This window comes from Vulpes lagopus, chromosome 17 (genome assembly GCF_018345385.1).
Source record: "Vulpes lagopus strain Blue_001 chromosome 17, ASM1834538v1, whole genome shotgun sequence".
NCBI classification, from domain to species: Eukaryota; Metazoa; Chordata; class Mammalia; order Carnivora; family Canidae; genus Vulpes; species Vulpes lagopus.
In genome coordinates this window covers 35,210,011-35,237,262 of record NC_054840.1, presented here as the reverse complement: position 1 = coordinate 35,237,262, position 27,252 = coordinate 35,210,011, and the positions used below count along the sequence as shown (strand labels likewise).

General features: G+C 46.0%; 1 long non-coding RNA gene across 1 annotated transcript; it reads right to left on the bottom strand.

The window, feature by feature from the left end:
• Positions 1-1,006: 1,006 nt before the first annotated feature.
• On the bottom strand, positions 1,007-16,748 carry LOC121477272. Its single transcript, XR_005984170.1, has 8 exons — positions 16,702-16,748; positions 16,227-16,401; positions 12,425-12,571; positions 7,541-7,615; positions 5,674-5,887; positions 5,153-5,501; positions 2,795-2,912; positions 1,007-2,651 (listed from the first exon to the last, which is right to left on the bottom strand). It is a non-coding gene; the product is annotated as an uncharacterized LOC121477272 (long non-coding RNA).
• Positions 16,749-27,252: the final 10,504 nt, after the last annotated feature.

Genomic DNA, 27,252 nt, shown 5'->3' with positions numbered 1-27,252 from the left:
ATAAATAAATACTATTTGTAAAGATTTAACTTTTGTGTAATATCTATAATTCTTTGCTGACCAAATTTAATGTGTCCTTATTGTAGATTTGGGAAAAAGAAAGTGAGAGGAAGAAAATGAAAATAATCCATCACTAAACCATTCCAAAATAATCACCTTTTAAAAATTCTATATACTTTCTTTTCTTTGGTTGTATATACATTTTTAAAAGATTATCTTATTTTGAGAGAGAGAGAGAGAATATTAGCAGAAGGGAGGGGTAGAGGGAGAAGCAGACTCCCCATGAGGAGCCCGATGCGGGATTTGATCCCAGGACCTCGAGATCATGACCTGAGCCAAAGTCAGACACTTACCTGATGGAGTCACCCAGGTGCCCCTGTATATACATTTTTCCTGCAACTTTCAGATTATAAAGCACAGGCTGTTATGTAATCTACTCTTCTAACTTAATAAACTAAGCTAAGCATTTTGCTATATCATTAAATCTCCTACAATGCAGTTTTTAATGAGTTCATAATGGACTGCTATTTATTAAGCCAGTGTTTTATTAGATCTAGAAGTTGGGTCTAATTTCTGTTTTTAAAAACACTGTAACAAACATCTTTATGTATATAATTTGGAACATCTCTAATTATTTTCTAGCATAATACTTAACAATTTTCTCCATGTTTAGGAAAAAAGTAATTTCTTAGTTAAATAGATAGTAGGCCTTTTATATCTTTTTTTTTTTTTTGTCCATGGTACCAAATTTCCAGGGGGGGTGGTTATTTTGACAGAATTTGTCCTTTTCCTTGTTAAAAATCAATGCATGCCCATCCTTTTTTATATTTTCGGGGTCACATATGTCCAGGAAAAATACAAAAATTCATTTTTAGAAAAATAAAATAAGGGACGCCTGAGTGGCTCAGTGGTTGAGCGTCTGTCTTTGACTCAGGTCATGATCCTGGGGTCCTGGGATCGAGTCCCACATCGAGCTCCCCACAGGGAGCCTGCTTCTCCCTCTGCCTGTGTCTCTGCCTCTTTCTCTGTGTCTTTCATGAATACATAAATAAAATCTTTAAAAAAAAAGAAAATAGTTGATTTAGGACCATTTCACTGCTTAGTGAAAACCAAGATCATATGTTAGAAAAAGCTATTATTTTTAAAGAGCTACTTATCATAGACTCGAAACCCAAGAATTAATTTCAATATCTAGTTGTTGCTCTTATTGTTATTTTTTTTTAATTGCTGTAAAACCCATAAAAGGCTCACACTGCTAGTGTGGCCTCATTAACACCATCTCCTGACCAGTGGACAGGGACGGTGTCTTCAGTTCCTTGAGTCGACTGTGATTTTCTCAGGACTGGGAGGAAGCGATAATGGATTGTTAGGGAGCGTGCTCTGAGACAGCGGTGGGACACACAAATAAATTAGCGTCAAGGCCTCAGGCTGAGATACTAATTGACTCTGGCTGTTTCTGCTAAGCTTGGCCCCTAAAACCTGACTTCACCTGGCTGGACACTCAAATTCGCCCCAAGTGGAGGCCCTGCCTCGAGAAGGGAGAGAAGTCTCATGACCTCTCCTCCCTGAAGAGCCACATGCATCCTTAATTCAGTGCCTTTGTTTAATCTGCCAAGGGAGGCAGGGGGAGGAAAGGAGATGCAGGATACAGAAGGGCAAGTAACCCAGGTCTAACATTCCAGTGGTTGCCATTGCTCTGTCCTTCTAGAAGATGCTGTGAGTGCCATCAGAAAAGTCTGAGAGGAGGGTACCTCAGGAGGTCCTCCTGCAGGTCGCGGCATACACAACAGGTCCTCCTAGTGACCTGGCCTCCTTGGCTACCTGTCCCTGTCCAAACAAGGTTGCCCATCAGAATCCCCAGTGATCCAAGGGTCTTCACCAACCTCCTCTACTCTTCGGGAACATATTCACCAGAACCTGGGCTGCACACAGCATTGGTCTTGTGTGCATGGGTGCTGCTGAGCAGTCCAAGCAATGAGCAGAATTTATTTCAGGGCCTATTTGTGCAAGCTATGCATTCTGATTTACACCTGATCCCTGCAGCTGACAGCCTATGATAGAAGGCACGGAGCACTGAGTGTGAGGCCCAGAAGATTCTTTATGGGGTAAAATGAAAGTAATTGTCCAAAGCTAACCCCAGGGTGACCTAAGGCCAGCTCAGATTCTACTGCCATGGAATGGGGAGCAAAGTTGAGTGGCGATCTAGGGACGGATCCTGCAGGGGTTCAAGGCAGGTGCTCCCAGCCTTAAGTGCAATCAAGGATGTCCTTGGGGGAGTCAACACACCAGACAGGAAGACCATCTGTCAAGGCTGTGTCTTCGTAGCCAGGGAGCACCCACTTGCTGCTTTGCAGTAAACAGAGGAAGGAGGAAGCGGGACTTCAGCATTTTCTCCCGCCGATGCTCAGGATGTCTTCGGAGGGCAGCCTCCAGATACAGATGCTCAGCTAGCGGTGCATGTAGATCTTCTCTCTGAGGAACAGTCACTCCTCCGATGTTGGTGCAAGGATTTACATTCCTCGTTGCCTGCAGTCCCACATGGATATAGACGCAGGATGCTGTGTGCAATTAGGCAGAAGAACTCAAGCCCACTTTGAGTGGGCTTCCTTTCAAGCTGCGTGCCAAGCCTTTGTATTGAGCACTCAAAAGGGCTGTGATTTTTTTTTTTTGAAAAAAAGAGAAAAAAAAGATGTGTGATTTTTTTTTTTCTTTTTGGATCATTCTGCTCTGGTTGAACTCATTTAACAACTTTATCTGAATCTTTTATTGAAGGTGAATTAGACTGGATACTTACACAACTGTAATAGCCCAGAATCAGGTTTTCTTTAATTTACACTTGACAAGATGTACAGAAATTCCTTGCAGCTCTACAGGAGGTTCCCATTGTATGAGCCACGCAATTACAACAGGACCTGATTTGAGAGGAAACACGGAGACAACAGTAAGAAAGACCTAATGTCTGAAAAGACAAAAAGAAAGCGGTAGTGGGTAATTTAAGTACAGCAAACTTCCCGACTCCCAGACACACTTGAATGGGGTGAAGTAGGCTGATGCTGCCCTTAGGTCCCCTCGCTCGGCTCCCAGTGACTTCCTAGGGACCCTGTTTATTGTGCTCAGCTTAAACTGCTCAGGTCTGAGCTGGAGCCCACTGGCTGACGGTCGATGCCCAGACCTCCAGTACTTGACCTGGTCGGCTTCTCGGTCACCAATGGCTGCAACACCCAGCCCAGCGTGGCTGTCCCGTGACCACAACGACCGAGCCAAAGCAGACCCCACGTTAGGTGTCATCCACTGTTACCCTCCGCTGGGAAGTTGATCCGTGTCAGTCCCTGGGTCCCTTGGCCGGCCACAGCTTAAACCCCCAGTCAGTCCTGCCTAGGGGAGAAAATACATCTGCAGCCTTTCCTCAGTTTCCCTTCAGACCCCACAGAGCTCTGATTTGATTATCTGCACGTGAAATTTATCACAGGAGTGACAAGAGAGTGGCAACTCCCTCTTCCCTTAAGTTTTGCCTGGTTTCCCAGCTCCAGCCTAGTATTCTGGTCCTAGAGATTTAGGGATCGGCATTTAAAGGGCCTGCCTCTCTGCACCCCGGAGCCCGCTGGAAGCCCTAGAACTGGAACATTTCCCCAGAGCCTACGGGCAGATGAAGTATTTCCACCAGCCCCGCCTCATTGCTAAGTTGGACCCTGGCAGCATGTAGTTTTTCACTGCAGCCCTCGCTTCTGGGCAGGACCTCCTGGGACCGGCCAGCAAACCCTCATCATCATTCCTGCCTTATCTGTGCCTTCCATCTCCCTGGTATCTGCTGCAGAGGCCACCTCCAGGCCATGCACCCAGCCCTGCCATCCCAGGCTGCTCCCTCCACTGGCCCTGCTGAGGACTGAAGAGCTTTGCCCCTGATGCCCATGGGAACCTGGCAGTAATTGTACCCAGAGGGAGGGATGTAACCCTAGGACATCCGGGGACATGTGTAAATGCAGCTTTGGGAACAGCAAGTCCTGCTTTGCCTCTGTTGCCAGATTAACGATAAGTCACTAGAGGAAATCAGTCTGGTGGGAAGAGTATTTTCTGGTCTGTTGGTGAAAGGCTTAGGGGATCCATCCTGGATCTTTCATCTGGGAAGTGATACACAAATAAAACTGCTTGTCAATTAAAATGCCATTGGATGAGTCTCGAGTTAGAAACAACTCAGGAGCTTCTGAGTCAGCCCAGGATCAGAGGGTATTTGCAGGAGTTGCTGCTCTGGGCACCGTCTCCTCCCTTGGCTTCCCCAGCACCGCTCTCACATTCTCAATCTCATGTTTTCCTTTTTCCTCTCTCCACGCTCCAGTGTCATCTTCCTCAACTTAAGAACTCGACCACCTTCTCTGTCCACACCCTGATAAGGAGCACCCATTCCTATGCCCTCAGAGCTTTCCTTCGCGGCAGCTCTGGACTTGAGGCTCCTGTGGGAATATTCCCCCGACATCACAGATACCAAGGTCAGTCTCTGCCACTACGTGGCCCACAGCTCAGTGGCCCCACATCCAGCCAGATGCAGGAGGCTGAGCTCTTGCGGCACCCCTGCCTCCTCTTTTCCCACAGGGGGTCGGTTACCAAGCCCACTAGTTCTCCTTGCACGTTGGCTGCCCTACATCTCCTCTCTGTTGTCCCAGCCTCCTCGCCCCAGCCTTGGGTCAGGTGCTCCTAACATATCGCTTTCATTACTACACGGGCCTCAAACTGATCCCCGACCCCCACTCCCATGCTCTTCCACCAGAGTTAGCTTCCCACAATATAAGCTGCACTCAAGACTCTCCAGACAATCCCCTTTGCCTTCTTCAGAATGAAGTGCTCATACATGGGGATGGCCCAAGGAACCCTTCATGGGGCCCTGGCATTCCTCTCCAACTCTTCAATTAAACAATGCTTTTTAAATTAAATGAACCTTTTATTTTAGGGTAATTTTAGAATCACTGGAAAGTTGTGAAGGATGCTGTGGGTACAGCCCTCACCCAATGTCCCCATTGTACCTTATATGCTAAGACACCTTGGAAAAAAAAAACAAAATGAGCATTGGGAAATTATTATTAACTAAACTTCAGATTTTATTGGGACTTCTAGATTCTGTCCCTTTCTGTTCCAGGCCCCCATCCAGCCTCCCACTGACCTGCTATGTCTCTCCAGCATCCTGTTGCTTCCTCGTGGTTTGTGACCAGACAGTCTGGAGGGAATAGGTCAAGGATCCTGTAGAGTGTCCTGTATGGGCTTCCTGATGTTTCCTCGTTAGACAGAGGTGATGGATTTGGGAGAAGGACAGGGTGCAATGACCACCTCATCAGCACACACCATCGGTGTGACGTCCACACGACACCAACAGTCATGTCAATCCTCATCACTTGGTCAAGTGGTTTCAGCCAGTTTCTCCATGGAAATCATAATTTTCCCCTTCCAGACTCCATTCCTAAGACATGATATACCTCTCAGTCCAAGACCTTGTCCAGCAGGCTTTCCATTGCCTAGAAAAATGCCAAATCGATGGCAGCCATCAAACTCCTTGCCTTTGCAGGGACGTAGTTCTGCCCCTGCTCTGGTATCCATGAGGATCCTAAATTGTCCTCACTACTGCCCACCCCTCAAGGACTCTCACCCCTGGTAGGTGGGACATAGCCAGGGCTGAAGTCTGCTTACCTTGGCCCTTCTTCACACCTTCCCTTGGAAGTGGGGTGGACAGAGGATCATGCATGCTCCTCCACTCCCAGGCCCAAGCCATCAGCAGGCCTATAAGGGGGTAGATCCTCCTATGTCCAGGCCCATTGCTGGGAAGACCTTGCTGCTGCATGCACGTGGGGAATAAAGCTGGCACCGGCGTCACTTTCTGACTCTCCCTTCGGCTCCCTTAGCTCTGAACTCAAGCAGAAAAGCAGAGGTGAGGGGCTTAGAACCCACCCAGAGATCCACCATCTTTCTGGACTCAATGGTTCTACTTTGAGGAGCTGTCTTAGGGAGACAGGAAGAGCCAAGTTTGGAAATGTCTATTCAAGAATGCCTCTTCCCAGTGTCATTTATAACACGTAAGAGATGGGGGCATCTCTTGTCCCCCATGCCAATACATTCGGCAAATTACTAAATCCTGGAGATTGTGTCCCTTATACGGTTCTTATCTGCTACTCTCTCTACTCATGGCTGCCTTAAAGTTTCCCATCCTAATCCCTTCCCGGGTTCCTGTGGGATCTCTGACACCATTTCTCCCTTCGGATCCATGCTGTACCTAGTTACCCACTGCCCTGCTGCATCTTCAACACTCCCCGTTGTCTAAACAGAACAGAGTCTCTGATGTTAAATCTCAAAAAAATAAATAAAAAATAAAGGAGGACACCTGGGTGGCTCAGTGGTTGAGCATCTGCCTTCTGCTCAGGGTGTGATCCTGGGGTCCTGGGACTGAGTCCCCCATCGGCTCCCGGCAGGGAACCTGCTTCTCCCTCTGCCTGTGACTCTGCCTCTCTTTCTCTGTGTCTCATGAATAAATAAATAAAATCTAAAATAATAATAATAATAATAAATAATAAATAAATAAATAAATAAATGGGAAAAAAAGAAAAGAAAAGAAAAGAAACCCTCCAACATGGCTGGCATAGTCCCCCAATCCAGCTACAGGGCAAGACAAGCTGAATATATTTGGATATTTTTCCAAATATCTCTTCTGACTAGGAATAACTTTTATAAGAAAGCATTACTCGTGATATTTTTCATGTAGTGATTGATTATATGCTCTTCTGTATATTTTCTTACATATATTTCCTGTATATTTTCCTCATTTTCTACCATGAACTTTGTAGTAATTACTTTCATGTAAAGAAAACATTTTTTAAAAAGAGTTAATATGACCTACTTAGGGGGAATATAAGGCATTTTTAACTTAATCACTTTTTAATGTTTTCCTTGAAATATAATTAATATACAGTGTTACAGTTATTTTAGGGGCCCAAAATAGTGATCCAACAATTGCATACATTTCTCAGTGCTCATCACATGAATGTCCTTTGACCCCCTTCCCTATGTCATCTACCTCTTCCCACCTCTCCTCTGACTTAATCATATTTTAATAGTAAACACAAACACACTGGCCCAAAGTCCAGGTGGTAAGTACAGAAACCATGTGATTTCTGTGCAAAGTTTGACTCTTGGCAGAGGGTGGTTCAGGTTTTGACCTCTCGGATGGAATCAGTGCTCTGAGCACCTGGAAGAGTTCGCCCGCCCGCCCACTTGTATGATAAAGTGTGCTGGGGCACGGCCACCCTTCCTTGTCAGTGCCTCTAGGGTTTGCTTAGTTCTCTTCACTTTCATTTCTGATTCCAAGGGGTCTTGGAGACGGCCAGCCATTGCCTGTGGTTTCCTGAGTCTCATTTGCCCACACAAGGTCCTTCTCTTGCACTTCATGCTCTGTCTGCTGCCCTTGGAAGGTCCCTGCCTCTGGAGGACGATGTCCCTAGCTCATGTCTGCTCCTCTGAGAGCCTGTGGGGGACACAGGCCGGCAGTAACCCAGAGCCCCAGGACCTTGCACAGAGGCGGTCTGCTCTCCACATTGAGCCAGCCTGCAGTCCTCTCCATCCTGTCAAGGGGCAGGAGGACCTGGAAAAGAGATACCATATAGTAAGGTAGCAAGAACACTATGGGGCGGACTTCTGGACCTGGGAAAGATCACTCCCAGACCACAAGGTCTGTGCCTTGAAGGTACCAGGGCACTGCAGTCCCCACTGTGCTAAACAGCAAAGGAACCACTAGCCACCTGGGGCTTCTTGCATTTATATTGAAGAAAACTAAATACAATTTAAAGTGTAGTTTTCCTTTGCTGCTGTAACAAATTATCCCAAACTTCGTGGACAAAACAACACAAATGTATGATGTGCAGTTCTGGAGGTCAGAGGCCCAGCCCAGATCTCCCTGGGTTAAAATCACCAGTGGGGCTGTGTGGCTTTCTGGAAGTTCTGGGAGAGAATTCCTTCGGCCCCTTCAGCTTCCGGAGGTACCCGCATTCTTGGGCTTGTGACCTCGGGATCTCCAGGGCCCATGGTGACCAGTGGAGGCCCTTTCCCCCGGCCCCTGGCCTGCTTGCACACTGCAGGACCCTTGTGATTGCATTGGGTCCACCTGGAGAATCCAGGACCAGCTTCCATGATAAAGGTCAGTCCAGTAGCAACTTTCACTCCATCAGCTTCCTCAACCCTCTTGGCCACATAAGCTCACAGCTTCACCAGCCATCAGGACAGGTGCATTGTTGGGGAGGTCACTACTCTGCTCACTGCAAATTCTCAGCCACGAGCCAGATTGACTGGAGCAGAGTAGGACCTCACCGTGATTGCAGAAAGCTCTAGTGGACAGTGTGGCGCTCATAAAGTCACTCTGACAAGAGTTCCCACAAAAGCAGTGAAGACAGTCTGCTTGCTCAGTGGGATTAAAGAGCACGAGGAGAGCTAGAGCAAGGTCAAGGTGGAGGAGACACCTGCTGGGGGTGAGGGGATGCAGAACACCACCCTGAGCCCCACTCACAGCCCCCCATTCTATTCACTTCAAGAACAAAGACTGCCCTTGACCAAACTTCAGACAGGCTGCCCTGAGCTCTCTTTTCACTGAAGGCTCATCCCTGGGCCTCCACCTGCCTCCTCCACCTGTAGACAGAATCCCACTAAGTTGTTGAGCAAGAATCCCCAGCCTTGACACCTGATCAGGTCCCTCAGCAACACCTTAGGGGCTGTGTCCTCGGCTGGCCTTTGGCAAGAGTCCCGTCCAGCAGCTTTAGAAGCCCCATCTTGGATGTCCCCTCTATGAACTGTCCCATCCCTGAGCCTCGCTGGCCCCTGGCAGTGAATCCCCAGCTGCATCCGCTATGTCTTTAGTGGAGGTCGTCTTCCTGAAGCTTCCTCTCCCCCATCGCCTGAACCCTGGGTCAGCACTGTCTCTACTGCCCACAACCAGTGTCCACTCCAGTCCTTTGGCCACCTCAGCCTCTCTGCCTTCAGTGTCCAGAGTCCTAGCCTGGTGCCCATCCTATCCTGCCCATGTCTACAAATCCTTAAGTAGCCCTCTGCTCTCTTCCCTTTACTGATACACCATGAAACCAAGGCTCAAATGTTAATTATCCGTGACCTCTTATTGAATAAAGTTTATTTTCTTTATTCTATATGAAACTGTTTACACTTTCTGTAGTTCTAGTTCTCACCAAAAAAGATAACAACATGAAGTAGCTCTTAACTCATATTTAGTCTCCAACTTGTATTTTCAAAAATGTAGATCAGCATAACTACATTTAAAAAAGCAAAGACAAGGAGGCACCTGGGTGGCTCAGTCAGTTAAGCATCCTGACTCTTGGTCTCAGCTCAGGCCTTGATCTCAGGGTCATGAGTTTAAGTCCCACATTGAGCTGCATACTGGGCATGGAGCCTGCTTTAAAGGGGAAAAAAAAGCAAAAATGGAACCCCAAGAAGGATGACAAATAAAGTTGTGTCATAAAGCAACACAAAGAGAGTAACCTGAGGCCGACCCTTGCAAGCATACGGGCTAAGCCTGCCACTACATTTAAACCTGATGCTCTCTTTTAAAGGTGCCTGTTGTCCAAATGCTTAAAACACATAGCATCTTCGTGGTGAGAACAAATGTGTCCCCTTCAGCAAACATGATAATAAACCCTATCTACTTCAGAGGCAGGATGTAGGTGGAGCACAGACAACCATCAAAAAATATTTAAAAGGTGTAAATGAGAAAAGGAGACTAAATACTGCCCATCTCATGCATATTACCATTCTCAGGGTGGTACATATCATTAGGAATAATTATCATGCTCGATTAGAAGCAGAGATCGAAACTTGTCATATCGCAGGAAACGGACGAAGGAAGTCAGACAGAGCACAAGGAGGAGGGAAGAAAAAGAAATAAAAATAGGAAAACTCTAGATCTTCATGTATTACCAGGAGAATTTCATTTCAAAGAGAAAATCAAGAGCTTTCAAACATCGAGTTGCTAAATGCATATCAAGAAGGGCATTAACATATTTTCGTTATGACACTGCTCTGAGTCTCATTCAAAGTATGCGTTCCTGAGAAAGTGGCACGCTAGAACGGGATCATAATAACTGGTCAGTTGTACTTGACATACACTGAATGAAATATCAACAAATGGTTAAGCACATAGACTAAGAACAACGATGCATGAAATGCCCACCTGGAGATCACAGATTTATTTAAACCATATATAATATACAGACTATAACAACACTGTCTACACTTCAATACTGCCAAGTGGCTCTGACGCTTAGCTTATAATTATGCAGAATCACTGTTCCTTTATGTTGCTGAGACAGCACTGGCTTTATTTATTTTTCTTTTTCCAGCACCAGCCTTTTTAAGATTTTCTAGTGGAAGGCTCTGAGCAGCTGCTAAGATTCACCCCTATAAGTATTTACTAAGTGACAGTACCATGCCAGGTTCTACAGTGATTCCAAAGGATGTGAGAGAGTAGTTTCCAGAGTTCATGATCTACCTGAGAGTCGCCAGCAGAGAGAGACACATCAGAGGTGTCATCATCACATGGCTTATGGAAGGCCTGTGGGAGAAGGTTGTGCTGGTTTGCTCACAGGGATGTAAAGCCAGTTCCCCTACCAGATGGGTCAACAGACCCCTGCAAGGGTGCAGTGGGAAACCCATCTTGAGCGACAACACTGGGGTTCAGTAGAAGGAAGGAATGGCTCATGTGCAGTGTGTCTGTGTGTATGTGTGGACTGTCTGTCTTCTGGGGGTTGTGTTACTGGGCAAGGGTGACTTGAAACACTTGACCTGATTCCAGACTCCAAGAAGACAGCAGCATGAGATAAGAAGGAATCGTGTACTAGAATTTCAAAAAAGACTCACAGGGCTCCGTTCTTTGATATATGTCAACATAAGGGATATTCTATATAGCCAGGCAAGACTTGAGGAAAGAATCTTATCACGAAACTATGAAACAGTGGGAGGGGATCAGTGGCAAGAATAATCTTGAGAATAAACTAACATTCTCCAGGGCAGCAGGTCTTTCTAACTGGGCAAAAATATCTGGGTTTGGTCTATGAGTCAGTCCAGTTAAACATTCTTGAGTAGAACAAGAAAGTTGGGGCAGAGCCAGGAGCCAGGAGCCAGGTTCCTCCTGGAAGGGAGCAAGGGCACCTTGGAGAAACTTGTAGGGATTTGGTAAGTGGAGGAGCCATGGGTGACATGCAGGTAGAAGCACACAGGCAAAGGTGGCTCCAGAAATCCTTATGGCAAAGGGGGTCAAGTCTGGCCAGCTGGACACAGCCACAGGAGCCCCCAGTTTTGGATGTTGGCAGACCCAAAACCAAAACCAGAGGTAGGAGGGACTTTTGGAGAAGCATTCACAGCAAACAGGCAGCTGAGGGAAGAAAGGGATCATCGGAAAACTCATCTCAGAATAAGTATTTTGCTAAATCCCGGTTGGTTGGAAAGGACAGGATAGCATCACAGTTCTGGATTGGACCTGAGTCCTGCCATTTACAGGTGTTGACTTTCTACGAGTTACATAGCTTCTGACCTTCCAGTTGTTGGAGATAATAATAACCCTGCTTGTAATGTTATTGTGAGGATGAAATGCCTTTTGATTTGCACAATGCCCGGTCCACAACAAAGATTCGGTGAATTTAGCTGTTAATGAAAATAAAGCAACAGAAAGAGAATCAGATCATAAGCAGGAAAGATAATGTCCCGGAAGTCCATCAGCAAGCTCAACTGAGCTGGCTCACATTCACCAGTTGGCACTGGCCATTGTGTGCATCCAGACTCTTCCTCAGCTGGATCAGCTGAATTAGTGAAGCTCAGTGCAAAACAAAGATGCAGGGCCCCTCATTCAAAATATCTTAGAATTTCAAGACAGCACAAAGACATATCCAAGGAGATAAACAAATAGAGTAAAAGCAAATGGATGGAACCCAACACGACAGTTGGTGACTGCTAGGCTTGATTTTTAAATTCAACTACATGCTATATATAAGGGACACATCTGAACCTAAAGACATGGAAAAAGGTGGAAGTAAAATGACAGCAAAATATAAATAGGCAAATGCTAATCAAAAGAAGGCTGAGCTCACTGCAGCAACAGCTGTTAAAGCTTTAAGGCAAAAGTATTTTAGGCCTAGAGAGAATCACTACTAAATAATTTTTAAAAATCAGTTCAATAAAAGCATTTAACAATTTTAACCTCTATGAAGCTTGTAAAATGTCCCTAAATAATTTTTTGAAGGTATAGACATATATACAGGGAGGAAATGAAAAATCTACCCATACAATGTGGTCTTTCCACATTGTTTTCAATCATCGTTAGGTCCAATGAGGAGAAATCCCCAAAGGTATGGAAGAGTTGAACAACACAATCATGATGGGTAATTTTATGTCAACTTACCTGGACGAAGGGGTGCCCAGAGAGCTAGTACATTATCTCCAGGTGTGTCTGTGAAAGTTTCTGGAGAAGATTCTCACTAATGCAGCAGACTGGGCCAACACCTGCCCTCAGCACCATGCGTGCACAGCATCCAACGCAGTGAGGGCCCTGCCAGAGCAGGAAGCAGAGGGAGGGTGAATTCTCTGCAGCTGGCACGTCCATCTTCTCCTGCCCTTGAACATCAGAACTTTTGGGTCTTGGCCTTTTCGACTTGGGGACTCATACCAACAGCGTCCCTGTTCTCAGGTCTGGAGGACTCGGACTAAGCTCCACCACTGGCTTTCCTGCATCTCCAGCTTGCAGACAACAGACCCAGGGACTTTTCAGTCTCTATAACCATGTGAGTTTCTCCCTTTGTATATATAAATATATCCCCTATTGGTTCTGTTTCTCTGAAAAATTCTGACTAATGTAACAATGAACCAGCATGTTTTAATGGACTGTGCAGAATTCTGCACCCTACAATTAAAGAATCACATTGACCTCAAACTCACATGAAACATTTACAAAAATCGGCCATGCACAGAGCACAAAACAACTCTCCACTCTCCACCGAGCTCAAACAATTTATGTCTGGCAGATCATGTTGCATGATGCAACTGAGCAAGAAGTCAACAGGATAAAGAAAAAAAGCCTCTACGTACACAAAAAGGGGGGGTGGAAGGGGGATGGGGTGATGAGCATTGAGGGAGGCACTTGATGGGATGAGCACTGGGTGTTATACTATATGTTGGCAAATCGAACTCCAATAAAAAAATACAAAAAACAAAACAAAACAAAAAAGTAAAGACCTGGTTTTAAATGATTTGTAGGTCAAAGAGGAAATTAAATTTAGAAACATGGAGAAATGAATGACCAAGAAAATATTCCATGAGGGATGCCTGGGTGGCTCAGTGGTTGAGCATCTGCCTTTGGCTCAGGTCATGATCCTGGGGTCCTGGGATCTAGTCCCGCATCGGGTTCCCTGAAGGGAGCCTGCTTCTCCCTCTGCCTGTGTCTCTGCCTCTCTTTCTGTGTCTCTCATGAATAAATAAATAAAAATTTTAACAAAAAAAAAAAAAAGAAGAAAAAGAAAGAAAGAAAAGACTGAGTATTAACAAGTAAAGCATCCAGATTTAAAAGTTAGAAAGGCCAATCATTGAACAGACCCAAATAGAGCAGATGTGAAGAGACAATAACGGGGCAACAGAAATCAGTTAAATAAATAGTGAATAGAGAAAAGAGAGTCAAATGTTGGTTTGGCGGGAGGTTAATAAAATAGACAAATATAAGTAAAGCTAATTAAGAAGATAAGAGAGAAACACCAATAAAAAAAAAAAGAAAATGTGCTGTGTTCAGGAAAAAAAAGATGTAAATAGCACATAACAATGAGTTAATAAACTAAGCATATAATACCGTTCAACTCAATGCATTTAAACCACTTGCATTTTGTTCCTCTTCATTAAAAGCCAAATTATTCTAAGGCTTTCATACTCAAAAGAAGGAGAAGAAGAAGAAGAAGAAGAAGAAGAAGAAGAAGAAGAAGAAGAAGAAGAAGAAGAAGAAGAAGAAGAAGAAGAAGAAGAAGAAAGAGAGAAGGCAAAAATAAGCTGTATTAGGAATGAAAGTGGACAAACCTACACTTCTAATGCATATTGAAATAAAAACATACATAACTATGCACCAACAAATTTGGAAACTTGAAATGGAGAAATTACAGAAAAGTGTAACTTGGCAAAACTGAATCTAGAGGAAAGTCTGAAAGCACCAGGATTACCAAGTAATCTGGAGTAGTGTTCCTGCAGAGAAAATACCAGACTCACACAGTGTTACAGGAAACTCCTACCAAACTTAAAATCTTATGCAAATTCTCCCAGAGCATAGGAAAAAATAATATATTTCCCAAGTATTCTAGGAGACCGTGTGTCTCGACACTGAAGTTAAAACAGGAGCAGTGCATTAAAAAAAAAAACAAAAAAAAAAAACAAAAAGCAAACACAAAAGGAAAAAAAATCACAAGCCAAACTCACTCCCAAGCCCTATTTCAATATCCTTTAAATAAAATATTAGCAAACGGAATCCGACAGTATATATAAAATGATAATTCATATGTATACAGGGCACTTACTGCAGGAATTGAAGCAGGGTTTGATGGGACAAAGTCTATGAATAATACTGACGACATTAACAGATTAAAGGACAAAACTGAGTGATTTTCTCCATATGTTGGGAAAATCACCCATTTTCCTAAGGTAACAATGCATAGTGATTCACCTTTTTTTCCACATGTTTCTGAGGTTCTGTTAGATTTAATATAGAAACAGGTATTATAGGAGTTGGGACAAGGTTTATTAAAACTCCTCCAGTGTTTCTGTGGTTGATTTAGAATAGCTTGATCAAAGCGATGTCCAGTATAAAGCAGATAATTACATCTCCTCGTTTCTCTGTCTCTGGGACACAGGGGCTCCACGGTGGGTACCAAGGAGCTCAGGACCAGTCCTGGGGGCGCCATGCCATCCTGTGTCCCGGGACCCACCCCTGACCTGCACCCCAGTGCCCTGCTGTCCACCTCTGCCAGCGTCACCCCTCGGCTCCCGCCAGCAGCTAGAGTGGATGGAATCACAAGTCCCTGCAGGGAGACCTCTGCCTCAACCACACCTGTAAGGAGGACAGTCCCTATGCAGCAGAAGGCTCTGCGCTCTGCCCTCCTGCCCCAGGGTATAGGGAGAAGCCCCAGGCCACCACTCAAAAAAGTCCCACTCCTCTCCTGAATCACAGGAACAGCATGTTCTCCTGAGCCACTCACCATGGGATGTCACCGGGAACATCTAACTGTGTGGTTTAGGAGCTGCGGCAACTCCCAGTCAGGAGGGCCAATGCCCCCCCCCCCCCCCCGCCAGGCGCATGGTGTCCCAGCAGCAGCACAGAAGCTGCTTCCCAGGTGGAGGATGCCAGCAGAAGGGGACATGGCCCTCACCCCAAACCCAGGTGGAGGATGCCAGCAGAAGGGGGCATGGCCCTGACCCCAAACCCCAGGGATCGAAGCAGGAGGCTTCACAGAGCCCAGTGCGGCACCTCTCTGCCCACTCACTGCTGACAACATCGGGTTGGGGGGCTCATTCCGTGCAGGTGCAGGAGGACCCTCAGCAGGGAACGGGGTGGGTGGGCTGGGCGGCCTGTTCTTTCTCCAGGTCCTGCTCAAAATTGCGGGAAAAGCAGCCAATGAAACAGAAAATCAATAAAACATGTAGAACATCTGATGGAGGTAAGCTCTATGGAGAAGGGACAAAGAAGGCTGGCAGGGGGTGCGGGTGAGTGTCAGAGGTGTTAGAATCGGGAAGACTGACTTGGACAAAGATTTGACCTCAGTGGGAGGACAAACTGTGCATGTTGGAGAAAGAGCGTTGGAGAGGAAAGAAAGAAAAGTCTCCAGGTGTTTGCAGGATTCGGGGTGCTGCTCCCCCAGCTTTGAGCTGCCCGATAAACCTGTAATTTTTCTAATGGCCTCAAAGTTCCCAGTTTTCATGTACACGAAGGGTAGGCTGCAGATTTTATATAGTAATAAATCTAAGCTGCTACATTTTTCTTCTTCCTTAGAAGAGTGTAACTCCTCAATAAGGCATTTTAAATTTAAATTTATTTCGAGGAAGGAGCTTTCTCTAAAAGCCTTTATACTCCTTCAAGCAACAGGTTAGGAACAGCCACAGTGATGTGATAACCTACATTTTCTTCCTTGAGCGATAATGGGAAAGGCTTCTTATCCCAATTCTCTCTGCACACTCACCATTTGCTCTCACCCAGAGGACCGTGGATGAAACAGGGAAGGAGAAAACTGGAAAAGACACTTTGGACTCAAATATGACGTAAAAATCTCCGAGGGATACAAACACAGTGCAGCGATGAGGGCTGGAGCAGGGGATTCATTCCAGAAGCAGAATGCGGCTGCTGACAGTCAGCTCCTGTGGAGTGGAGGAGACACACCTCTCAGGCATCAGCGGCCCGACAGGCAGGAGGACAGAGACCCTGTGTCTATGTGGCTACCTCCCCGCGGCACACCCCCCTCCACCCAGGCTGAGGTTTCAATAAGTCAAGGTCATTCCAATTCCTCGTTGGCCAGAGGCCAGCAGCAGTGAGTCCCAGACTGAGGATCACATTCCTCCTGAAATCATTTCCAGCCATAGTAAATGAGCAGACGCCACAAAGCCAACCTCCCACCTTGTCCCAAATTCCAGGAGCCTCATATATTGAGCTGGACTCACGTGGACTCCACTGGGAGCCACATAGTAGCAAGGCCTCCCCTCTTCCATATTTCAAAGAGCTACTGCAAGATGCAAAGATAAAGGTATCAGTGTTAATATATTAAGAACAAATTTGGGAGTTGGAAAGTTAAAAATAAAACTCCAAAATGCATTAAAACCATGCATGGAGGCGTCCATGGTAGTTAACGGAAGTAACTAAGGTCCATATTGCATTTGGAGGGAGGGCTGAATAACGAATAACTCGTTGACGTGTATACACACACACTATATATATAGGGTAAACATCAAACATAGTGAGTACAAGAATCGGAAGGTGTAGCTACCATATGAGGAGACCCAAAATTTTTATTCACCAAACACATTTTTCTCTGTCTGTAAAGAATCAGATAGATCAGCAAAATTGCTATACAAATGTAAGCATGCAAACACCAGTTGTACTTCTGTTTTTACAAATAATAACCAGTTACAAGGTAAAATACAAAGAGAAATTACACTCACAGCATGGGTTCGAGGAAGTAATCCAGTCGCTGGTGGGCCAGCCTTCCTGTGCTTCTGGGCAGCCACCTTCCCGGCGGTCACTGCAGTTCAGAGATGCTGGCAAGAGTCTCAGGCCCTTCTAGTATGTCAGAGGTCTCTGGTGGGCGTGTCACCTCTCTGTTCAGAACCAAGACTGGTCAATAAGACAAAGCCACCGATGCCCCCTCTGTGGATTTTCTCTTATTCTCTTGTTAAGCTTCAGTCTTTTTTTAAAAATATGAATTCAATCAGCCAACATACAGCACATCATTAATTTCAGGCAGAGAGTCCAATAATTCATCGCTTACATGTAACACCCAGTGCTCATCCCATCACATATCCTCCTTAATGCCCATCACCCAGGTATCACATCCCCCCTACCTCCCTTCCGAAACCCTCACTCGGTCTTTTTTTTTCTGCTGGCCACTTGGGTAGGGCTATTCTGCTCCCACCTGGCACCTTCTCTGATTTCTGGAAGCTTCCAGAGCTGAAGCTGCAGGGTGTCCTTTAGGGAGGAGGCATTGTGCTTCCTCTTTCAGGGCTACCCTCAGCTAGCTGGCTAGGACATCTGAACAGTCATCAGAGAGAGAAGATCTTTCTGTAGAGCTGCACTTCTCCCTGCTGGGACAGAGGAGTATTTACATTTCAAACAGAATACTGGGTATTAGTACTTGACTTTCCAAAATACAACTTAAGGGTGGATTTGCCCTTGATAATAAAGGAGTCATCATCTTATGAAAGGAGAACAGGGCTCCTTTAAGTGTTTTCTTCTCAAATGTTTTGAGATCATTGACAGAGGGAGAAATTAAAAGCTGAAAGATTCCAGGGGGCACCTGGTTGACTCAGTTGCAAGAGCATATGACTCTTGAACTTGAGGTTGTGAACTTAAGCCCCACACTGGGTGTGGAGATTGCTTAAATAAATTTTAAAAAAACTTAAAAGAAATTTTTAAAGCTAAAGTATTCCAAATCGCTGTTGATTACATTTATCAAGAATGATAATGAAATAGGAAAGGAAAGTAATAATAAGAAGGAGCATGTCTCTATCTGAATTTTTCCTTCAGTTTGTTTTACTAGATAAAATCTAAGTTTGTTAACTTGACTTTCTGGCTCAAAGTCAAACGCCTGATGATGCAATCAGACCTTTGCATTTCTCCTTTTACCTTGACCATGTCAGCACAGGCTCAAACAAGGTGCATTGGCTGAGGATGCACCAAGCGATAGACAGTGTGGCGTTCTCAGAATGATGGATCCCGATGACCACTGCTGCACCAGGGTAGTTGACCTCCTGCCAAGGCCCTCCCACAAGCTTTTCACTAGAGGACCAGGTATCCTTCCCCAAATCCTTGCTAGCCCTCTTTGCAGCCAGGGCCATCAGAAACTTATAGGCTGGCCATCCATGCCATGATCTAGGTCACAGAGCCCCCTGCGTAGAGCAAGGCATGGTCTGGTTTCACTATATTCCTGCTCAGCTCTTGAGTCTTCTAATTATAATGGATCACGTCAGAGGTTGACAATGGCAGATACTATAACATTTGCTTATGATGCAGACATGAATAAGACAGCCATGGCCTCATGTTCAGAGCACGTAGGGAAGCACAAGCACATGCCCAGGCTGAACACTATGCTGTAAGAGAAGCATGTTCAATGCCAATGGGGCTCAGAAGAGCAAGTCTGGTCTGCTTAGGGGACCAGCAGTTCTCTCCAGAAGGACGAGCTGGTGGGTAAAGAAGACACAATGTAGGCAGGGAGTTAACACATGTATTCACTCATTTATCCATCATCTACTCAAAATCACTCGTTGAGTGCGTACATGAGCCAGGCACTGTTCTAAGTGCTCAGGCTGGGGAAACAGGAGAGACAAACTCTATGTCCTCATAGGCATTTCAACTAGTATATCTACTGCTGAGCTACTTACTGGTTCTTCCAAAGCAAGGGGACTGCTCCAGTTAAAAGGTGGGGGTCAAGCTGGCCAGTCTAGGGACCATAGTAAGTGTTCACCAGCACGAATACTAGTAGTTACAAACTGAAGCCCATTGGGTAAAATAGGAATCCATCATCCTACACCTTCTAGACAGAAGAAAGAGTAATGCAAAACCCCAAGACTAGAAGGAATTTGGCATGCTTAAGAAAAACATGAGGGAAAATGTTCACATCTGATGGGAAAAGGAAGTGTTAATACCTATAATATAAGGCTCCATCCAAGTCTATAGAAAGACATGATCTAAAAGAAAATATGAATATAACTAAGTAGCTCACAGGGGAGAGAATACAATGGGAAAATAAAACATAAAATTGTGTTCAGTCAAATTAGTCAAAGGTAATCAAATGAAAATTAGAGTTGTTTTCTTTTTTACCAAAACATTATCAATTTTGGTTATACGTTAATTAAATGTTTATGTTTATTTCACAGGAGTTTTTTTTAAATATTATGTTTAACTTCTAGATACTATTCTCTAGATTGTGCTCTGTTTGCAGAGCTATAGAGAGGCTGAGAGAGACAGAGTGATGGGAGTCAGGGAGGAAGTGAGAGAGGGAGAGAGAGAATTTACAAATATTGTATTATAATTGACAATAGTTTTAACACATTGAAAGCCAGACTATCAAAAGGCTGAAAATTTTACTTTCAAATACTTTTTTTTGAAATATAAATTGTTAAAATTTTTTTTGGTTAATTTGAGATATTCTTTGATGTTTTTTAATTTGGGGGACTTGGGAACCATGAGAATGCATTATTTGCTCATGTAGATTACTAAAAAAATATTTTATATATTATAAAAAATAAAAACAAACTCACAGCAAAAATAAATGTTTTCATAAAGATATATTTTCTTTCCACTATTGCACTCTAGGATTCTATCTTAAAACAATATTCATGTATTTTTCCAAATATAAATGCACAAAGATTCCATCACACCAATGTGGTAATAGCAAGAGTCTAGAAATAACCTGCAAATTCACCAGTAATCGGCAATTAAAATATGCTAGCACATTAAAATTATAGTAAGATACTACTTCACACCCACCAGGATGCCTATAATTTTAAAGAAAGAAATGAAAGATAGTAAATGTTAGCAAGGATGTGGAGAACATAGAACCCTCTCGTACCTTACTGCTGGAAAGGTAGGATGGTATGGCCACTGTGAAGACACAGTTTGACCATTCCTTAAATGGTTAAACACAGAGTCAGCACGAGTCACCATTCCACACCGAGGTATAGATCCCAAAGAACCAAAAACTGGTACATATAGAGTAGAATATTATCCAGCCAAAAAAAGGAATGAAAAAAAAAAAAAAAGAATGAAGTTCTTCCTACCTGCTATGGTGTGGATGAGCCTCAACAACATGGTGCTCAGTGAAAGAAGCCAGACACAGAAGCTCAGCCATGGTATGGCTCCATTCAAATGGACATACAGAATCGGTAAATCCATGGAGATAAAAAACTGATGGATGCCAACCATGGGCTTTGGGGAGGAGAGAATGGAGAGTCACTACTTAGTGAGTTTGAGGATTTCCATTGGGATGATGAAAATGCTTTGAAACTAGATGGGCTAGGGGGTTACACAATGAGTGAATGTACTAAATGCAGCTCAATTGTTCACAATAAGATGGCTCATTTTACGTTCTGTGGATTGCACTAGAGCACACACCCACACACTCATCATAATAGGCTCCTGATTGCATTAAAGACTGGCCATTTGGGGCAGTCCCAGTGGCCCAGCGGTTTAGTACCGCCTTCAGCCCAAGGCCTGATCCTGGAGACCCAGGATCGAGTCCCATGTCAGACTCTGTGCATGGAGCCTGCTTCTCCCTCTGCCTGTATCTCTGCCTCTCTCTCTCTCTCTCAGTCTGTGCCTGTCATGAATAAATAAATAAAATCTTAAAAAAAAAAAAAAGACTGGCCATTTGGAAAAGAAAAAATCAGAGGATACTCGATGTACAAATATGTAGAAATGCACAGGCTGTGTTGAAGGGCAAGGTTAAGCCAACTAGACAGTATGATCCCATTGATGAAAACCCTGCCCCATGTGTGGTAGATGTACAGACATTCATACACCCGCTTAAGCACATTTATGTGTATGCAAACCAGTCTTGCAAAAACTGGTTACCATGGGAAACAGCAATGAGGAACTTCAGGGAAGGTGAGAAGGGAAACTTTCCCATTCTACTTTGTAGATATCTGTAATGTTTTGTTTTGTTTTGTTTTCCCTAAGAGAGTGAGACCATGGTTGGGGGTGGGGGGAGAAGCAGAAGAGGGAGAGAATCCCAAGCAGACTCCCTGCTAAGCGCGGAGTCCAAAGTGGGGCTCGATCTCACGGCCCTGAGATCATGACCTGAGCCGAAACCAAGAATCAGATGCCCAACCGACTGAGCCACCTGGGTGCCCCTGTAATGTTTTTACACCATTTTTTTTCTTTTTAATCTAATTTTAAAAATTAAAAATTTAAACAGTAAGCTGAGAAATCATAAATATACCTCACATGCCATATATGTGACATAGATACGTTTTATATAAGTGTTATCTATCATGCTAAGTCAAATTCTCTTGCCGCACCCCACCCCTTAGACTTAGCAATATACAGTCAGTTCCCCCTCCAGACTTCTCCCGCATCCTGGGAACGAGTGTGTGGGACCGTCCCCCTCCTGGCCTGGATGCAGGAACTTGGCCACAGTCTCCATTCCTTATACACTCGTGCCTCTTCAGGATTAGCACACTGCCTGATGCATATCACATACGGAAGCGTACACACAGAAGGAATTACTTAACATGGAAATGAGTGCATCACATTTTTAATAAGTCAACAGTACCCAATTAGGGTTTGCCGAGTGTGGCGCTCCCGTGTAATACTCTAAAGATACCCTCTAGCAATTTCTAAATTTCCACCAAACTGAATAAATTTGTACATTGCAGATATTATTTTAAGAGCCACAGCTTTCATCTCAAACACAACTAGAACCCGTAAGTATTGCCACAGTACAGTATTGGCAGCAAAACTTGGTCATTTCTGCGGGAAGGGCTCTCAAATTTAAAATCAGAAGAGTCTTCAGTTAATACCCCATGTTGTCCAAAAGATGCATTGTATCCTTGGCTCGGTAAGCAAATGAACAGGATATAAATAAACCTCTGAGAATTACAGATTAGCATTTATCACTTGTCACCACAGCATCATCTGTGAACTCTCACCTGGGCAGGATCCAAGCCATGGTGCTCACGGTGACATCAGCTTCCCTGTCACACCTCAGGAAGGCCCTGTGAGCTCCAGCTGTGAACCCATGGGACCCCTCACTGGAGAGTGAGTGTCATGCGAGTTCTCCTTCCACCTGGCCACCCCAAAGCCTCATCATTGCCACGAGCCACACTTCGGGATTGGCAAAGGAGCCCCAGTCATGAGACTCTGGTTCCCCATGTGCATTGTCTGGTCAAAATAAAACCCTTCACTTCTATCAAAAGGTGTGGAGTCAGTTTTGAGGGGCGGAAGGCAGCAGGAGCCGCAGCCGGTGACCACACAGGTGAGCCCCCGCCCCAGGCAATCCACAGGGACACGGAGGGCCCCACCCGCGGTGGGCGGACAGAACCTCGGCGGTCGCAGACAGGACGCGCAGCAGAGTCCTGGCCCCAGGCCCCGGGGTGCCGGTCGCCTCTCCCCCTACTGCTCCCGTCCAGGGGGTGCAAGGCCAGCTCCATGAGCTGCCGTTTGCCCGAGCTTCCCGGCTCTTTCCAGGCTTCTGGTCTGTGGTCTGCCGACATTACTTTCCGCTTAGAGATAGCGGGTCACTGCTTACCCATCCCTCGCTACGCACCGGACCTGCCACCGCCGTGGGGTGGGAAGCATCGATGAGGGGGTCACGTCCGGCCGGGAGGGGAAGCGATGTCGGGGTTAGTGAGCAGAAAAGGAGGAAGTTAATCCACTGTGGCACCTGCCTACGACAGCAGGGTCCTGAGGAGAGAAACAGAAAGTGGGGTGGGGGGACACTGAGCCCAAGGTTGAGAGCACCCAGGAGCCGGGGGTGGCTAAGTGGACGTGAAGGTTGGGGCAGAGGTGACGTCAGCCCCCAGAGCCCAGTGGACTCGGGACCCTGCACCCACACCTGAAAGCACACATGGCCACAGGCGGGATTACTCACGGTCCCCTGGGCTGAGCCAGGACAGTCAGCAGAGGTCGGGAGCTCTCAGCCAGCGGAACCAGGGATGTCACACAGAGAAGCTTCGAGGCTCCTGTGTGCTGGAGAGGCCCAGCTCCTCCTGCTGGCAAGGCTCTCAGTGTCCGTGCCGGCGTCCTGGGGTGCCCCCTCTGGGCCCACCGCTGTCCACGTTCATCCCCTTTTGGTGCCTGGACCTGAAGGGGTGGCTGCCCACATCCGGGGGCTCGTGTGTGACGGAAGCCCGAGACAGAGGCTACCTGGAGAGCTTGCACTGTCCCTGCCGTCCGGCTCACAGGGCAGTGGGAAAAACAGGCCTCCATGACCACGTCCTCGCAGACTAAAGTATCGAGATGCCATCCTACAGAGGACGAGGCACAGAGGGGCTCCCCTGACCACGGTCACCCAGGAAGGACAGAGCAGGGCTGGGAGACGTGCTCTGAACAAGCAGGTAATCTAGCGACTGCAGCGATGATAGCAAGCACCCCCAGAGTGCTCCCTGGAGGCCAGGCCCTGTCTGGAGCCCGCACAGATCACTGCATCGCTCACAACAGGCTGACGACCACGTTCCAGATGCAGGCCCGGACTCACGCAAGAATAAGCCACCTGCCCAGGGGCGCACGGCTCGTCAGGGAAGAGCCCTGACACCAGAACACGCAGGCCCCGGCCCTGTCTATCTGTGTGAGTCACTCCTGGCACCATCCCCCGAGGATCCTCCAGGACTCGGTGGTGTCAACAGCCCTGCCACAGTCTTCCTGATCCTTCTATGTATGGGGATCTCCGGCCTCACCACCCACCCTAGCACAAGGAGTCCTCCACACAAAAAGAACACTTGCAAATCTTCCCTTGCCCTTTCTTAGCCCGGCCCTGCTCACCACTGTGTCACGCAGCCTGCAGTGGGGCAGGACGGAGGACGTGCACACCCAGGAGGATGCCTCTGGCCTTCCTGTCCCCGACCATCAGCAGCACTCCCTGTAGCACTGACAGGTCCCAGGGAGACTCTGCTCCCCCTGCTGTTGGGCCCTATCCCCCATCCACCCCTGAGTGAGGTGTAAGGGCTGTGGGATTTTCAGTGAGGATCCTTTTCCCACAGGGCGTCCCAGAGCCCACAGGGAGGCCTTCTGGACAGGCCCAAGTGATGACTGCACTTGGACATGGGACTTACACTGGCAATTGTCCAGGCAGGGCATGGGGGTCACCTGGGGGCCACCACCTTCTTCTCTTCTAGCTGTGTTCAAGAAGGAAAAGACTCTCGCCTTTGCCCTCATGTCCCCTTACCTGCAGAAAGCCCCCCTCCAGGGCTAGACAGATCATAACTAACATGGCCTGGCTGCCTTGCTCAGCCCTAAATTGAAGGACTTTTTCATATGAAGTGTTTGCAGGTAAGAACTTGACCGTGGTCCCCTTACTCTGCAAAGCCAAGGAGTCACAATCCCATGACCTCTGCACCTCGTTCTACATTTTGCCTGGAATGATTTTATAATAATCATGATCTGGTGTAATTTATTTGTAAAATAGAAGAAATAAATGACAACATGAAGAGTACATAGACAATGCCTCTTCTGTATCCTTCTCTGAAAGGTTTGGTCGTCCAATAAAGGCATTTACATAATCACATTACATTTATTGCTCACAAGGATAAACTAACAGGGGAAGGAAAGCTGTCTAGTAGATGCCCAACGATAGAAGTTGCAGCAGGAGGATAAACATAAATGTTTTCATCGCTATTCCAGGGGCAACTGCTCTCCCCAAAGTCAAATATTAGAAGAGTTGGCGGTGGTTCTTGATTGACCATTTTTCACTCTAATCACTCACTCTCTATAGATTACCTTCATAGGTAATCTTTGGAAAATCAATCCCCGTGTGGCTGAGAACAGAGTTCATGTTGCCTCTCACTTTGTGCCTGATTTTAAAGGGATAAGGCTGGAAACTTCTCATCCAGAGGTGTAGGTGGCAGGAGAGTGGGAAACAGCACTGAGTGCCGCAGAGAAGCACGGGGCTGTCCTTGGGCACATGAGGCCAAGGCTGTACCCCTAAAAAGCATTATGACCTGAGATATAAAACGTACCAGGTGGCTAACATCGTGCCTCCCATCTGGAATCGTGGAGATGACAGTAGTTGCCACCCACACTCCTCACGAGGATACGGGAAGAATGAACAAGACGGTGTTTCTGTTAACGGCTCTTTGTGGCTCAGGGCTGTGCTACCTAAAACAGCAGAGCTGGACACATTTCCCAGGTTAGATTCATGCTGTGCTCCCTCTGTGTTGTGGCCCTAATGTATGCACATTGCACTAATCTCTGGGGACCTAAGGGAGTTCTCACCTGTCTTTCTGCATCTTGAGAAGAAGCTATTTGCACAAAATCACTCAGTTCTGCTGGACAGAATCAGTACCAATATGCACCAAATAAGCCTTCTTCAGACGGGCCTTTCAACAGTCCGAGTTTGTGTTCTGAAAAGTGCTGGTCTGCTTTGGTCTCCCTGCACTGTGCTTGTCCCCTACTGTGCATCAGAGTGAGGGGCATCAGAAAAAGAGACAGAGAGCTTTAGCCCCATTCAATCTGGTTAATGCAGGCAGGCAATCTGACAAACACAGAATTTGGGTTAAAACAATGCACTCACAATTGTGAAAAGAGTCTTTTATTCCCGGGGGCACCTGTGTGGTGCAGTGGGTTAAGCATCCGACTCTTTGTTCTGGCTCAGGTTGTGATCCCTGGGTCATGAGATCAAGTCCTATATTGGGATCCAGGCTTAGCGCAGTGTCAGCTTCAGATTCTCTCTTTCTCCCTCTACCCCTCCCATATGTGTTCTCTCTCTCAATATATAAATCTTAAAAAGAGAGAGAAAGAGAGTCCCCTGTCCCCTCTCCTACCTTTCCACCAGGACAAGTCTCTATTTTACAGAGAATAGGGAGCCACCAATGGGAACAATTATTGACTTTTGGTCTATTGATTTATCAACTGTTGGGCTATCCAGATGTTTGGGGGCCAGGAGAAAAATAAATGATGAAATTTCTACAAAGCCCTGTCAGTAGGAAAGGAAAAGGAGGTGAAATAGGTCAGAATCTGGGGAGCATAAAGGAGTCCGGGAGTCTTCCTTGTACAGGAGAGTCCAGAATCAAGCTGGGTCATGCTGCATGTGTGGTGTGTGAGGCCATGTGCCATGTGAATTCTGTTCTCTATGCTCCTAATATCATGAGTTCTCATGCCTTTGGGGGAAGGAGAACAAGAAGCTCTAGGAAGAGGCATATGAACTCCTAGCCCCAAGTTTTCCAAGTAGAGCACATGCTCATACCTCCACCCACAAAAATTCTAATTTACAAGTCAGCAGGTCCCACTGACACAAACCATACAAATCTCTGGGGACAGTGAGTCTGCAGTGATCCCTCTCTGATCATATGCTCTATCTAGTGGTGATGGTACCGAGGACTTTCTGGAGGTCAGGTGCCATGCTAAGTACTCAATGCACACTGTCTCATGCATGCTTCCTGGACACCCAGACCCAAAGACACATGGCTCACAAGTGCCATAAAATGTGTTTGAATTGGACCCATGTGATTCTAAAAACCAAATAAACTCTTCCAGATTGCCTTTAGACTGACAGGGAGGAGGACTCAGTTGATGTTGTTTGCTCCCTCTGAGATTAGGGACTGCAGCCTTCCTTCTTGATCAGTTTTGTTCTCTGTCCAAAGTTTCTCCCTTGACTTTGTTTGTACCTTACATCTCTGACTTGCATCAACCACTTCCTCCTGTAATTAGGTCTCAAGACTCACCAACACTCTCCAAGGTTGTATTTTCACTAGATCACTGAGGTTAGGTCTCCTTAGGCGTATGGTGTTCTGTGTTTATTAATATTAATATTTTCCTTGAGAAGAACTTTGTACATGCTCATTGTA